Source organism: Onychomys torridus, chromosome 2, assembly GCF_903995425.1.
Source record: "Onychomys torridus chromosome 2, mOncTor1.1, whole genome shotgun sequence".
NCBI classification, from domain to species: Eukaryota; Metazoa; Chordata; class Mammalia; order Rodentia; family Cricetidae; genus Onychomys; species Onychomys torridus.
Genome location: NC_050444.1, coordinates 104,116,602 through 104,132,769, shown reverse-complemented (window position 1 = coordinate 104,132,769; position 16,168 = coordinate 104,116,602). Strand labels below are relative to the sequence as shown.

Genomic DNA, 16,168 nt, shown 5'->3' with positions numbered 1-16,168 from the left:
GAAATGTAAGCCAGCCTCAATTAAATACTTTCCTTTATCCTTGCTCAGGGGCCATGCTAATCTTCTCTGCATCGTTCCAATTTTAGAATACGTGCTGCCAAAGCGAGCACAAATGCTTTCCTTTATAAGAGTTGTCATGGTCGTGGTGTCTCTTCATAGCAATAGAACATTGAATAAGACACCACATAAACGTGGCTGTAAGCAATCACCCTCTATTTTCATCAGAGAGAGAAGAAGAGTTTTAATCTTGTTCTTGACCAACAGTTAGTGTCCCTAAACTCCAGCTGTTTGAGCCATGTAGCCCTGTTAACAGTAAACACAATTTACAAACTCAGAGGAATACAAAATTGCCAGGCCTCTGAACTTGAAATCTAAAGCTACTACCAACTCAAATCAGCAAAACTACTAAGCACAGAAGAAATGGCCAAGTGACTTTTATAAATTGAATCATTATCATTAGGTGTTGAACCCCCAAATTTTAAGTTTATTATTATTGTGTGTGTGTATGTGCACCTGCATGTGGGTGGGTATGGGTTAGATGGGGGGGCACCTGTGGGCCACAGAGCTGTGTGGGGGTCAAAGGATGGCAATGTCAGGAAGTTAGATCTCTCCTTTCACCATGAGCTCCTGGGATCAAACTCAGAATGTCAGTCCTGTTCAATAAATCAATAAATGCTTCTCCCCACTGAACCATGTGACCAGCCCTTCTGTTAGATTTTGGCAATAACTTTTGTAGCATGCAAATTGTAATTTTAAAAAATGTTTTTTATTTTATGAATATGAGTGTTTTGTTTGTATGTCTGTGCTCCACACTCTACTGGTGGAGGTCAGAAGAGGGCACCTGAGCCCGTGAAACTAGAGTAACTGATGGTTTGTGGACAAATATGCTGGTGCTAGAAACTGAACCCTGATCCTCTCTGCAAGAGCAGCAAGTGTAGCTGGGCGGTGGTAGCACAAGTCTTTAATCCTAGCACTCAGAAGACAGAGGCAGGCAGATCTCTAGTTCGAGGACAGCCTGGTCTACAAAGTGAGTTCCAGGACAGCCAGGGTTACACAGAGAAAACTTATCGAGAGAGAGAGAGAGAGAGCAAGGCCTCTAGGCCATCTCTGATCTCTCCAGCCCACAAATGATAATTTTAATCTGATAAATTTACATGTGATGATATTTCCACAAAATACAGAATGTTTTCTAATTACAAACCTCGCAACTGAAAATTAATTCTCAGAAATGTTTCCTGAATATGACAGTGGAAACAGTCATCAGGCACACTAATTTACTTACTTACTATTGTTATCATCCTATGTGGGTTGCTTTAGCCCATAACACACTGTGTAGTTAGGTATCAGACCACAGGCATAGTGGTGGTGAAGTGCCCTCTGCTCACATGGCAACTGTTTATGTTTTCGTTTCTCTCAGCTTCCAGAAGCTTTACACTTTAACCCCTGTCTTCCCTCATTTCCTTTGCATTCTTAATCTTATTTTTCACTTTTCCTGCTTTCTTGCTGATTTGTGAGCTTAGGTTTGGATCCTGGTTGATCTGTTGGTTTCTTTATCTTTTAGAACTGACTTGTGCGATGTTTTTCTGCTTTTGTTCCATCCAGGGCTTGTATCTTATACAAAATGCTGAATTTTTTTCTTTTTTTAAATTTTTTTTTTTTTTGGTTTTTCGAGACAGGGTTTGTCTGTAGCTTTGGAGCCTATCCTGGACTAGCTCTGTAGACCAGGCTGGCCTAGAACTCACAGAGATCCACCTGCCTCTGCCTCCTGAGTGCTAGGATTACAGGCGTGCGCCACCACCACCCGTCCACAAAATGCTGAATTTGACATGCCCAAACTCCAACACCATCACCACCCCCACCACATACTTCTTAAACTCAAATCTAGAGCCTTGCACCATAGAGGAAATATCAACAGTTAGAAAAGTTTCATTCTTTTTGTTTGTTTGTTTGTCTGTTTCAAGACAGAATTTCTCTGCATAGCCCTGGCTGTCCTGGAACTCACTATGTAGACCAGGTTGGCCTCGAACTTAGAGATCTGCCTGCCTCTGCCTCCAGAGTGCTGAGATTAAAGGCGTCCACCACCACCACCAGCACCCAGCAAAAGCCTCATTCTTAATATTTACATAAGATCTGTGGGCCATCCAGATGGCTCAGCAGGTAAAGACATTTTGCTAACAAGCCTGACAACCTGAGTTTGATCCTTGGGACCCACATTGTGGAAAAAGAGAACCAACTCCTTTACAAGTTGTCCTCTGACTTCCTCAAGCTCACTGAGTGCCCCCTAAACAGGAAGCAAACCAACAAACAAAACAAAACCAATAAGAAGCCCGGTGGTAGTGGGGCATGCCTGTAATCCCAGCACTTGGGAGGCAGAGGCAGGTGGATCTCTGTGAGTTCCAGGCCAGCCTGGTATACAGAGCCAGTCCAGGACAGGCTCCAAAGTTACAGAGAAACCCTGTCTTGAAAAAACAAAAAAACAAAAACAAAAACAAAAAAACAAGAAGAAAAGGTGAAGGGTTGGGGATTTAGCTCAGTGGTAGAGTACTTGCCTAGCAAGCACAAAAAAGAAAAGAAAAGAAAAAAGAAAAGGTGAAATGTCCTCAAGCAGCATCCTAAATCTGGAGCAGATGTGGTGGTGCTTTCCTGGAGCACAGCTACTTCAGAGGTTCAGATGAAAGGTTTGTGAGTTCAATGCTAACCTGAGCAACTTAACAAAACCCTATCCAACTCTAAAATTCAGGGCTGGAGAGATGGCCAGCAGTTAAAAGCACTTGCTGCTCTTCTACAGGACCCAGGTTCAATTCCCAGCACCCACCCACATAGACACTCATAACCATCTGTACCTACAATTTCAGGGGATCAGACCCTCTTCTGGCCCCCATAGGCATAAGGCACATAGGGGACACACACACACACACACACACACACACACACACACACACACACACACAGAGAGAGAGAGAGAGAGAGAGAGAGAGAGAGAGAGAACACTCATACAAGTAAAATAAAAACAAGTCAGTTTTTTTTAAATCACCACCACCACCAACAACAACAAACCCTAAATATGTTTGTCTAAAAGCCGTTGTGAGGCTGCCAAGATGGTTCATCTCAAAGGCACTTGCCATATTGGCCTGACATCCTGGTTCCATCCCCATAGCCCACAAGAGAAGGAGAGAACCCACTCCTGACTGTTGTCTTCTAACCTCCACACAAGTGCTGAAGTACAGGTGTGCCCCAACACACACATGTATGTACACACAGTAATACATAAAAGTTTTACAAAATTAGCGGGCGGTGATGGTATATGCCTTTAATCCCAGCACTCAGGAGGCAGAGCCAGGCAAATCTCTGTGAGTTGGAGGCTAGCCTGGTCTACAGAGTGAGATCCAGGACAGGCACCAAAACTACACAGAAAAACCGCTGTCTTGAAAAAAAAAAAAAAACAAAAAAAAAAAAAAAAAAAGAAAGAAAGAAAGAAAAGTTTTACAAAATTAAAAAATCATCATGTAAGAGTTATCTGTTTGCACAGGCTTTCCCCCACCAAAGGGACACTAAGAACCTGCTAGATTTGTCCCTGCTGAATTGTGGAAAGATTCATGGGATCCCCAATTGAAACCTGTCTTTCAGTTCTCACTCACCCCCATATTGGCTCATCAGATGCAGGCTCACTTGCCTCAACAGTTCTGTCTGGATCAGGAATAGTTTAGTGGGAGGGGCCAAGGTTTCCCAGTGTCCTCACTACCCCCAGGTCCAGATGCAGGCTTCCAGAGGGGTGTTTGAATCCCAAGAGCAGTGGGAATATGCTTACTTAGTATGAATCTGGCCAAATCTTTACTGTATGAGTTTGATATCAATTTGTCTGTGGGACTGGCGGGTAAGAGAGATTTGTCCTGACTGGGCCAGGCAGGAAAACTCTAACTACAAATGGCGTCCAACGTGTTGGCAAGAATTTCCACCTAAAACCTGAGAAAAAAGGTTCTAAAATGGAGCTAAAAACAGCTTCCTAGTTGTCCCTCTCAAGTTAGCGGCAGCCTGCCGGTTTGAGCTACTGTGGCGGGTTCCTGGCGTGTGCGTCTGACCTGCCGAAGGGCAGGAATGAGGAGTCTACAAGCAGCACTTTGCTCTGATGCATGGTGGATTTAGCCTTTGCAAGTTAAAAAAAAAAGGGGGGGGGTGTTTCTGGGCTATGCACTGCTTTGATAGAACTGCTTCTGATAGTTGATGGTGCACATGGCTCCAGACCCAGAACTGGCAGTAAACTGTACCACCGCCATGTTGGAAAGCTGAGGTGGGTGGAGCCAGCAGCCACAGAGGCGTTTCAGTCTTACAAAGATGGATATTACACAGAGAATCTGGTTTGTCTTGTCTTTAGGATTTTTAACTGCAGAAAAAGATTTGATCGTAAAAGCTGTTGAGTTAAACAAATATGTAAATTATAAAGTTACCTTGACTTCAAAATTTGGATATAAGGATATGTTGCTTTGGAAAAGAGTCTCTGCTTTTGTTTTCACAGAAAGCCAGAGGTTGTGGATTTGTTCCAGATTAAGATACATCAGGTTTGATCAGCCAAGACCACCTGAAAGGTCTCCAATGACACCATGGCCCAGATGATCCAACATCCAGAATGGTTTCAAGGCAACTGGCTCAGAGGTTCCATAATCCTAAAATTTTCTTTGTGTCCCCATAAGATACAGCGCCCCCCTCCAGCAGGAAGTAGTAAGAAAAACTATGCCCAAATTCCCAGCTGGCTTTGGAGATGGAATTGGCTCACTCCTTCTCTAAACCCAAGCACATTGTTAAAAGAAAAGGTTAAGAGCTTCTTGTGTCCCGAATCAGAAGAGCCCTCTGGTGTGGGACAGAGAAAAACCACTATTTTATTTAAAACAGGTTGATTATAAATGCAATCTCTATCTAAAGATAAAAAGGGGATATGATATAGATATGATAGGATGAAAGGGTAGATTAATGAACTTACTTCTAAAGAGCAACAACTCATTTAAAATGTTTTACATTGGTATAGATTTTAGTCTATTGATACAAACTTAAAGTTAATTTTGTTATACTGTGTGTATATTTCTACTCTTGTTTAAGGTATTATGTTTGTGCAGCTCATTTAAAATTGTAATGGATAATTAAAAATAGATTAATAACTGGTCATCTATGATAATCATACTCATAGCCATGTTAGTTAAGTCTTCTAGTTATACACAGAGATATTTCAGATAGACAGGTAATCTTCAAACACTTCAAAGGTCTACAGAATATGGCATTTAAAATATTTTTAAAATTTAGACTTTCTGGACAGTGAGACATGTCTGCTCCTGGCAGCACCAATTTACTTGCCTGGACTGCTTGATCGACTGGACGTGCAGGACCCATAGAAAGGTGACCACTAAACTTTGCTTGACAAAATGGTCCTTCAGGTTTCTGCTTCACAAAGGAAACTGCCAGACATTCTACAGGACACTGAGAGAAGTGACCAAGAGACTCTAGCCCTGTGGGCTGAAGACAAATGCCCCAACTTTACAAAGGAACATTAGGTGACTGTCCAGGCTGCCAGCTGTCTCTGTCTACCCTGCAAGACTCCTGAAAAATGCTTGCATCCTTCTCCCGGTTCTTAAGTAATATTATATCCTTCTGAGGTCTTTGATGTGGTTGAAGGCTAGATAGTTATAATTTCCTCAGTTATGATAAAAGATAAGTTAGATATAAAACCTTAGACTCACAAATATAAGATAGATAAGATATCTTCTTTAATATTGTAACTGTAATTCTTGCTTGAAAATTGTTTTGTTATATGTAATTGTACTATGTAAAAGTTAAATCCTTCCTAAAAAAAAAAAAAGAAAAGGGGAAGTGCTGTGGATATTGCTCTGTGTAAATAAAGTTCTGATTGGCCAGTAGCCAGGCAGGAAGTATAGGCGGGACAAGAGAGAAGAGAATTCTGGGAATTAGAAGGCTGGAGAGAGACACTGCCAGCCGCCGCCATGAAAAGCAACATGTAAAGATACTGGTAAGCCACAAGCCATGTGGCAAAGTATAGACTAATAGAAATGGGTTAATTTAAGATAGAAGAAGTAGATAACAAGAAGACTGCCACGGCCATAAAGTTTCTAAACAATGTAAGTTTCTGTGTGCTTTCTTGGTTGGGTCTGAGCGACTGTGGGACTGGCAGGTAAGAGAGATTTGTCCTGACTGGGCCAGGCAGGAAAACTCTAACTACATTTGTCCATATTTTAGTGTTAAATTATGAATGCTCATCATGGTGTGGAGGTGTCTAAGCCTCTTAATTTCTGAGAATCTAGCATCATCAATTTAATGTGTCATGTTGGGAAATATAAATATTGCAAATAAAGACAGCCTTAATCCTAAATGTAATGTCAGCTTACCTAGATGTCTGAAATTCCTGATATTGAGGGTTAATATATTTCATTTTTAATTTTTAAGATTATTATTATTTTAGGTTTATTTTATATATGTATATATTTTATATATTTATAACATATTTTATATGTATGTTTTTCCTGCATGTATATAATGTGAACCATATGCATACCTGGTACCCACAGAGGTCAGAAGAGGGTGTCAGATCTCCTGGAACTGGAGTTAGAGATGGTTGTAGGCTGCTATGTGGGTTCTGAGAATCAAACCTGGGTCCTCTAAACATGTGCTCCAAACTGCTGAGCCATCTCCCAGCCCTGTTGTCATCTGAAACAGACTTTCACTGTATAGTTCTGCTGGCCTAGGACTCACTATGTAGACCAAGCTGGCCTCAAACTCAAAGAAATCTGCCTGCTTCTACTTCCTGAGTGCTGGGATTAAAAATGTATGGTGTGTCACCACATCCAGATCCATTTTTATGATCTTAAATTACATATATGAGTGTGTGTGTGTGTGTGTGTGTGTGTGTGTGTGTGTGTGTGTGTTCAGTTACCTAAAAAGGTCAGAGGTGTTGGATTCCTCTGGAGCTGGAGTTATAGGTAGTTGTGAGCCACCCAACATGGGTGCTGGGAACTGAACCTCAGTCCTCATGGATGCAGTCAGTGCTCTTAGCCATTGAGCCAACTCTCAGCCTCCAACCTTTCTATGGTCAAAGAACTCAAAATAGCTAATAATGGCTGGGTTTGGTGGCTTATGCCTGTAATTCCAGCCTTCAAGAGGCTGATGCTGGAGGATGGTCAAGAGTTTAAGGCCAGTATGAGCTACATAGTGAGTTTGAAGGCAGCTTGGACTATACATAGAGACCCTATCTCAAAACAATGATAGCAAAAAATTGTAGGGAACCTCCAAGTTGGCTCAAGACACCCAACCAAGACCAAGTACTGAGCACAAAGAAGATTTATTTGCCACAGAGGAACAGAGGGTGGGGATAAAGGACAAAGATAGGGGCTAGATGAAGAGGGAGAAGGGGAAGGGAATAAGGGAGAGAGGAGGAAAGGGGCAAGGGAGAGGGGGACGGGTATTTGTCCAGGGACAAGAGAGGACAACAAAGGACTTCTCTAGCTAGAGCAGAGGCAGAAGTGGCCCATAGGCAAAAGGCAGTTTATAAAGGTAAAGGGGGGAAAAACCCGTCTTAGGATGAGGTATTTGTTGGTTAAATTGGCACTGCTGGTGGCTGGCCACCGCCCACAGTGGCCATGCTGGCAGAGGAGCGTGCTGGAGGAAAGTCACCAGCCATGGTTACCTTTCTAGAGCTTTATTGGGAGAGAGAGGGAGAGAGAGAAGGGAGCAGGGAGAGAGAGAGAGACAGAGAGAAAGGAAGAGAGACCTTGACCAGGGTGGAAAGAGAGAAGGGGGGGCACAGAGGGCCTGCCCGCTTTTTAGGCCTTGTCCCAGGATGATGATGGAATTAAGGACGAAACCCTTACAGTATTTCATTTTAATTAGGTAAACCAAATGGGGCTTTTGATTGCTAGGCTTCAATACTTTGATAGCTGGACTGTGGTAATCAGCCTCAAGAGGAGGGAGTGGCCAAATAATTGAATAGATCTTGGTGACTAGCTTTAGGAATGTAATCTAATAGTTTTTGCTGCCCTAGAAAATCTGTTAGCTAATGGTTCTTAGGACAGGTAGGACTCATGATTGAGTCCTATCATTGGTACTTGTGGAGGGGGAATGTGAAGGGGTCCCAAAATAGCTTGACCACACAGCAGCCATGACAGGCTTAGGGGCCTAGGCACAGCTTCTGTGACAGGCTTACTGGCAGCCAACACCCAGATCCAGGAAAAGCTTTAAGCTGATACCACTCAGCGATCTACCCAGAGATGGGGAAGTAACTGACATCCCAAACATTCCAACCAGATGGCCAGATGGCCCTGAGTCTAGCACACACCTATTTTTTGTTTTACAGATACTCCAACCTCTGCTATGATAAAAACTCTGCCCCACCTGAGCTCAGGGCTCTCTGCTCTCACTGCTGTGTCAGACAGACAGAGGGACCAAGCTCCAGAGCTTGAAATAAAGGCTCTTGGTTTTTACAAGCGGGATTCAGTCTCTGTGTTGGTCTTTTGGGGGTCCCCGTGATCTGGGCATGACAAGAGCAATGGCTTTCACCAGGGTCCTCTGGTGGAAATAAGTCCGACATGGCAGGAAGCACTTTACCTGCTAGCCACATCACCAATCATTCCTTCCTTCCTTCCTTCTTGTGTGTATATAAAGTGTGGAAATCGGAAGACAACTTTGTGGAACTGACCTTTCCTTCCATCTTTATTGGGATTCCAGGGTTTGAGTTCTGGTCATCAGGATTTTCCCTCCAGCACCATTTGGTCAACCTGTATTTTCTTTCTTTCTTTCTTTCTTTCTTTCTTTCTTTCTTTCTTTCTTTCTTTCTTCCTTCCTTCCTTCCTTCCTTCCTTCCTTTTTTTTCTTCTTCAAAAAGTGTCATTCACAGCCAGAAATGTGGCTCAATAGCCCAAGCCAAACCACTGGAGTTCCATTACCAGAACCTAGGTTAATAAGGCTGAGCAAGGTAGTAAAAATCTGTAATCCCAGCACTCCTGTGGCAAAATGGGAGGCGGAAACTAGAGAATTGCCAGGAAACTGGCAAGCCTGTCAGCCTGGAATGTGCAGCCCAGCCATAGGAGTAACAAGACACACTGCCTCAGCTAGCTAGAAATGAAGAGCTGAATCCTCAAGGCTGTCTTCCAACTACTTCATGTATCCATGCTCACACAAAATAAATAAATACATTTAAAAAGATATCACAAGGCAGTGGTGGCACACTCAGGAGGCAGAGCCAGGAGGATCTCTGTGAGTTCAATGCTTAGCAAGCTTCAGGACAGTCAGAGCCTTAACAAAGAGACCCTGTCTCAAAAAACAAACCAACCAAACAAGCAAATAAACAAACAAATAAATGGCACCATTCACATGCCAGTTGGGCTCAGTAATGTATGCTTGCAATCTCAGCACTCAAGAGATGGAGGTAGGAGGAGTTCAAAGCCAGGCTCTGCAACATAGCAAGTTGGATGCCAGTCTGAGCTGTATTAGACAGTTCCAAAAAAGAAAAAAAACAGAAAAGAAAGAAAGGCTTGATTCTATCAGTTGTGTCAATATTCATTCAACTTATTTCGTGTTTTATTTTGTAGTGTTGAAGATGAAACCCAGGGCCTTGAACATACTAAGCTAGTGTTCTCTGTTCTTATTCATCAAGTATTGATTATATGTAATGCACTGTATGACATAAATGAAAGAGGCTTAGAGCCAATGTTGGGTTTAATGCAGTGGCGCTGTGTTATTCATTAAGGACACTATTATCGTGCAAGAAAGGCCACGAGGCATGACAAAACCTACTATCAGAGTTTTATTAGGAGAAGGGAGGGACAGAAGAGATGTGAGGAGGAGGAGTCTGTGATCCGCTTCTTTTGGATTCCCCTGCACATGCGCATATGGGCTTAGGGAGCTGTACCACGTATGCGCATAGATTGCATGATCACACTGCTCACAAATTACGTGATCATGCAGTGCATGGACATAAGGCCCCTTGCTTGGCTACTGAATTGTGCATGTGCGGTCATGTAGCAGGGGGAGTGGCCAGGAATTCCAACAGCCAATCCTAGTGGACGTTACAGATGATATTTGTCACACAGCAAGAACGTTAGACTTCAGCTTCTTCGACTGGGAAGATTGCTTGGTGGAGTGCTTGCTTAGCGTGTGAAAGGCTCTGGTTCCATCCCTAGCATGGAGGGTGGGGTGAGCACTGAGCTTCTTCATCTCCATAGATTAACCTGTTATCTTCACCTGAAACACACCAAGACTGAATAGAATTAATCTATCCTATACTGACTTCTTCCAGGATTGAAAATAAGGCTTGCCTTCCTTCCTTCCTTCCTTCCTTTCTTCCTTCCTTCCTTCCTTCCTTCCTTCCTTCCCTCACTCTCTCCCTCCCTCCCTCCCTTATTTTCTTTCTCTCTCTCTCTCTCTCTCTCTCTCTCTCTCTCTCTCTCTCTCTCTAATGAAAAAAAGTTTTGTTTTGTTTTCTGAGACAGGGTTTCTTTGGAGCCTGTCCTGGACTAGCTTTGTAGACCAGGCTGGCCTGGAACTTACAGAGATCCGCCTGGCTCTGCCTCCCGAGTGCTGGGATTACAGGCATGCGCTACCACCGCTGGGTGAAATGATTTTTGTAAGAGTTGATCTCTTGTTTAAGACTTCAGGATGGAACTTATATTATGTATCGGCTTGAGTGCCCAGGGTTTCCCCCATCACCAGTACAGCCCATGTGATTGATGTCTGAAAGTCTGCCCGAAGCCAGCATTCGAGCCAGACCTAAGTGTTGTTGCAGACAATTACAAGGATCCTGTAAAGATGCTAATTTCCTATGTTGTCCTTATATGCAGATTTCTATTTGTTAGATGTAGGTTGAATCTGAGATTCTGCATTTCTAGTGAATTAAAAAACTCCTGATCCTGCTTTATACCAAGTGGCCTGATTGTGTCTTCAGAACTGTGCCTGCTAAAATACAATGCCTTTTGCTGAGAAGGTGTCTAGCCCCTGCTCACCCTCAGGCGTTCTGTGAAGGCTGCATGCATGCCTCATTCCTCATTAGGGATCGGAGTCCCTCACCTCAACAGAACCTTGGTCTTGACAGAGAGAGCTCTACTCCACCCTATCCCAGCTGTCCGGCTAGTTTCTCCCCAACTGAGTGCCCAGTAGCATGCTTCTCTGCACTTAGCTAGCTCTTCTGTTTCCGGGTACTAACTAGACACTCTGTATTTATGGCTCATTAGTAGCCGTTTGTCTATGAGATAAGAAGACTAAGTGCAGCAGCTGGCCTTTGTTCCGCTTGTTTCACTTTGATGTACACCTTAGCTTACTCTGCATTTTCTCCCCATGTTCCATGTTTGTTTTGTAGGTAGGGAAAAGTGGTTAGAGGCCAGGACTTGTTTGATCTTTGTTACAATTTCTTCAACTCTGGGGTAGCTGATAAACATTTCAGAAGCCATTGGCTATGACCCTTTATTTAGGTTCTGCCAAGATTCCCCACAGTTGTAGATTTTTTGACAGTTTTAAGGGGCTTCAAGGAGTTTTAGTTCAACCTCTGTATCTGACAGATAGGAAACAGGTGCAGTGAGTTCCTGGATTTTCTTTTAAATTTTCTTTCTTTATTTTTTTATTGTATGTGTGTTGGTGTTTTGTCTGTGTGAAGGTGTCAGATCCTGTGAGCTGGCATGTGGGTGCTAGGAATTGAACTCAGGACCTCTGGAAGAGCAATCAGTGAGTTTCTGGATCTTACCAAAGTCTACAAGGGACCTGGTCAGTTACCCATGCCCTCTAAACTGTGCTCTAAAAAGAAAAATACTGAAGTCTCACCACATATCCAAGGCTAGCCTCTAACTCTCAATTCTCCTTCTTCACCTGCAAAGTGCTGGGATTCGATATACACTTCCTATCCAGCAGTTAGATGCTAATTCTATGTTTTATTTTTTACTTATTTTTTGAGTCCTTGTCTCCAGCAACTCAGGTTATCCTTGAACTTGTAAACTTGCTATTCCTCACTCTTCTGTCTCCATTTCCTGAGGATTGCAGGTATGTGCCTCTGTACTAGGTTCTCCATGTTTTCCTGACAGAGCCACAGAACTCAGAACCAGAAATGGTACCACTTCACATAGTAGTGGCAGTGTAAATGAGCCCAGATTTGGGGGCCAAAGAGATGGCTTGTTGGGTGTTTTGAAAAAAAAAAAAATGCCCCCAATGGATTCACAGGGAGTAGCACTATTGGGAGGTGTGGTCTTGTTTGAGTAGGTGTGGCTTTGTTGGAGGAAGTATATCACTGTAGGTGGATTTTGAGGTCTCAGATGCTCAAGCCTGGCCAGTGTGTCTCAGTCTCTTCCTGCTGCCTGTGGATCAAGATATAGAACTCTCATTTCTTTCTCCAGCACCATGTCTGCATGTCACCATCCTTCCTGTCATGACAATAATGGACTAAAGCTCTGAACTGTAAGCCAGGCCCCAATTAAATGTTTTCCTTTATAAGAGTTGCTGTGGTCATGGTGTCTCTTCACAGCAAACTCTAACCAAGACAATGGGTAAGGGTGCTTGCCATCAAGCCTGGTAACCTGAGTTTAATCCCTAGGTCCCACATAGTAGAACAGATTCCCACAACACATGCTGTGTGACCCATGATGCGTGGTCACACACACACACACACACACACACACACACACACACACACACACTGAATAAATAAATGTTTTTAAAAGATCTTCAATTTTTTTGACATTCTTGACAAATATCCGGAATATATAAAAATAGCATTATCAGATATTTGCTTTGTATACATTTTTCTCTCATTCTTTGGTTAGTCTTTGTATTTTTCTGTTTGTTTGGGTTTGTTTAGAGTCTTGCTATGTACCCTAGACAGGCCACAAATTTACCAAAATTATCCCACCTCACCTCCCACAAATCCTGGGATTACTGGCATGGTGCACCACCACATTAGGCTGTTTTTATTTATTTTTATTTTTTATTTTATTTTATTTTACTTTTTGCTGGAGCTGAGGACTGAACCCAGGGCCTTGCGCTTGCTAGGCAAGCACTCTACCACTGAGCTAAATCCCCAACCCTATGTTTTAATTTTTTTAAGTCTCATATTATAGTCCTGTCTGCCCCCAAGGTGCTCATACCATACCCCATTTATTCAGTTTTGGGAACCAAACCAAGAGCTTCATGCATCTAGGCAAGCATGGAACTACATCCTCAGTCTTCTCCTCCTCCTCCTCCTCCTCCTCCTCCTCCTCCTCCTCCTCCTCCTCCTCTTCCTCCTCCTTCTTTTAAATAGAGGCTTGCTGTGTATCCCTGGCTAGCCTGGAACTTGCTGTGTTGAACTGGCTAGCCTAGAAACTGTAGCGATCCCCTACCTCTGACTCCTCAATGCTAAGATCACAGGCATTAGCTACCAAAACAAGCCATGACTTTTACCTTTTTTTTTTTTTTTTTTGCCATTTATTATTTTTATTTTTGAGACAGGGTCTTTAATTTGATATGTAACCAAGGATGATCTTGAACTCCTAATCTTCCTGTCTCTACCCCCAAAGTGCTGGGTCACACCACCCCTGGTTTTTGGTGCAGTTGCTTATGATGGAGACACACACCATTCAGAAACTGCTATGGAGTGTTAAGTGTAGGCGTCCTGCATCAACTCTCAAGTTTCTCAGGAACAGGAATTATGTCAAAGTTTCCTCTCTTCTCTAAGTATGTAGTACATGGCAACCACGCAGTGACTTTGGTTGGTGGTAAACAAAGATAAGAATCAAATAGGTTAAATAAGTGTGGTCGCTCAAGCCTGTAATCTCAGCATTTGGGATGCAGAGGCAGGAGTATTACCAAGGATTCAAAGCCATTTGGAGTAACACAGTGAATTCCAGATCAGCCTGAGTCATCGTGTGAGACTGTATCACACGAGAAACAAAAACAAAAGCCCAAACAAACAAACCATAAAGATTAAGTAGGTATCCAGTTGTGCCGGTGAATGCCTGTAGTCCTAGCGACTAGGAGGCTGAAGCTAGAGGACTGCCATGAATTCCAGGCCAGCTTGGACACATATTGAGTCCCAGACCATCCAGGACTACCTAGCAAGACCCTGTGTTGTTTAAAAACCAACCAACCAAAATAAAAACAAGAGAGAAGTGATAAAAACAGGAAAGGGTTCTAAGGAGGAGTAACTTGAATGTAGTCTTAGAGTGTTGAGTAAGAGAGTTGGGTAGGAACATGGAGGAGGACAGGAAGAAAGGAAGTTGTTCTGGGGAGGAAGCATATGGGTGCCATAGTTCCAAGATGTGGACGGTGAAAGGTGAGCTATAACAAATGATGAGGAGAACTGCTGGAGAAAAGTAGATGTCCACACACGGAAGAATGAAACTAGATGCTTAGCTCACCCTGTGGGGACTGGGCATTTAGCTTGTCTAGCGAGCACAAGGCGTGACGTTTGGTCCCCAGAACCGTGTAAAACCAGACCTAGGGGTGCACATCTGTAATTCCAGCCTGAGGAATTCCAGCACTGAGCAGGAGGAGTAGGAGTTCAGTATCACCTTCTGCATATTCAGTTCAAGGCCAATCTGGGCTACACAAGACTGTCCAAACAAATACACACATACAATTTTTAAGAAGAAACTGCATAGTTACTCCTCCTTAGAACCCTTTCCTGTCTCAGGAGTTTTTATCACTTCTCCTTAATAAATCTTCATTCACTCTACCATAAAAGAAAAAAAAAATAATCTAGAGCATAAGATGGGTGTGAATGGGAAAGGAAGACACAGGAAGTGGGAGAAGTCAAGGGACATCAGAACCATGATGTCGGTTTGTTTTGTTTTGTGATGGTTGGGGTTGGACCTCAGACTTTGTACCTACTTGAAAGTGCCTGACCATTCAGCTGCACACAGCCCTTTAATGTGAGGGGATTTTGTTTGTCTTTATTTTTTGAGACAGGATCTCAAGTAACCCAGGCTGGCCGCCAACTCCTGTGACAGAGGGTGACCTGGAAATCCTGATCCTTCTGCCTCTATCGACTCAATGCTGGGGTCACAAGCCAGGGCCACCACTCCTCAGCTTTCATGTCAGTTTGTCACATCACTGCAGTTCAATTCTCTCAGTGAAAAATGTTTCCCCAAGTTGGCATGTATACAGAGAGGTATAAAATCAAACCTGGTGCTCAGGAAGTCAGATCAAGGGAGCCAGAGCCCTCTCCTGAGCTTAAGTGTTATTTGAAACAATAAAACGAGGAAGATTAAAGAGTCATGCTACTTTGATGTCAGATGTAATCATCTCTCTGTTTAATACTTCGGCCAAAGTGCAAGAGCTGGTTATCTTTATGGAAACATGGCTCTCATTTCAAAAGTTTTATCACATTTATTTATTACTCTGTGTGTGTGTGTGTGTGTGTGTGTGTGTGTGTGTGTGTGTGTGTGCATTCCACCTGCTCAACCCTCATATGCCATAGCAAGTGTGGAGGTCTTTGTGTGCCCAGTGCTGGCATTTCCAGTGTGTGCTATCATACCTGCTCTTCAGTTCCACTTTTCATGACTTTCATTTGCTGTTTCTCACCCCCCAAAATGATCTTCTCCCAACACTTACTTCATTTGCTCTCTGACCACAAGGACCCAGAACCATACTTTGTGGTCCCATCAAAATAGAGTAGAAAAAGATAAAACAAAACAAAACCATTTTCTTTTTGTCCTCTTAAGTTCCAGATAGGACCTGAAAAACAGACAAAAGATTAATAAGAGAAAAATAGAATTTATTTACATGTGCAAGTGGCAGTTAAAACTTAAGGTTTGGACAACACCTTCAGGAAGAACACCTCAGTCTCAGGGAAATGACAGGCAGAGGAGGCCACTTCAGACTTTTGGGGAAGCAGATTGTGGGAAAGTAAATATATGGGGAGTGGCCTAATAGGAGATAAGGGTCATTTCTGTAAGGACTGGTTTTTTTGACTTCTCTGTCCAGGCCACATCTGATCTCTGGTTGAATATGCATTTGGACTGGTAAGAATTGCTTAATTAAAGTAATTAAGAATTTCTCTCCTTTTCCAGGATGAGAGAGGGAGACAGTTTTACAAATGGAAACTTTTTTTTTTTTTTTGAGACAGGGTCTCTATTACATAACTTTGGCTGTCCTGAAACTCTATGTAGACCAGGCTGGCCTCGAACTCACAGAGATTGTCTGCCTCTGCCTCCCA

General features: G+C 43.0%; 1 non-coding gene across 1 annotated transcript; it reads right to left on the bottom strand.

The window, feature by feature from the left end:
• LOC118578956 lies at positions 1-110 on the bottom strand. Its single transcript, XR_004944339.1, has one exon. It is a non-coding gene; the product is annotated as a U6 spliceosomal RNA (small nuclear RNA).
• Between the last annotated feature and the right edge of the window lie 16,058 nt (positions 111-16,168).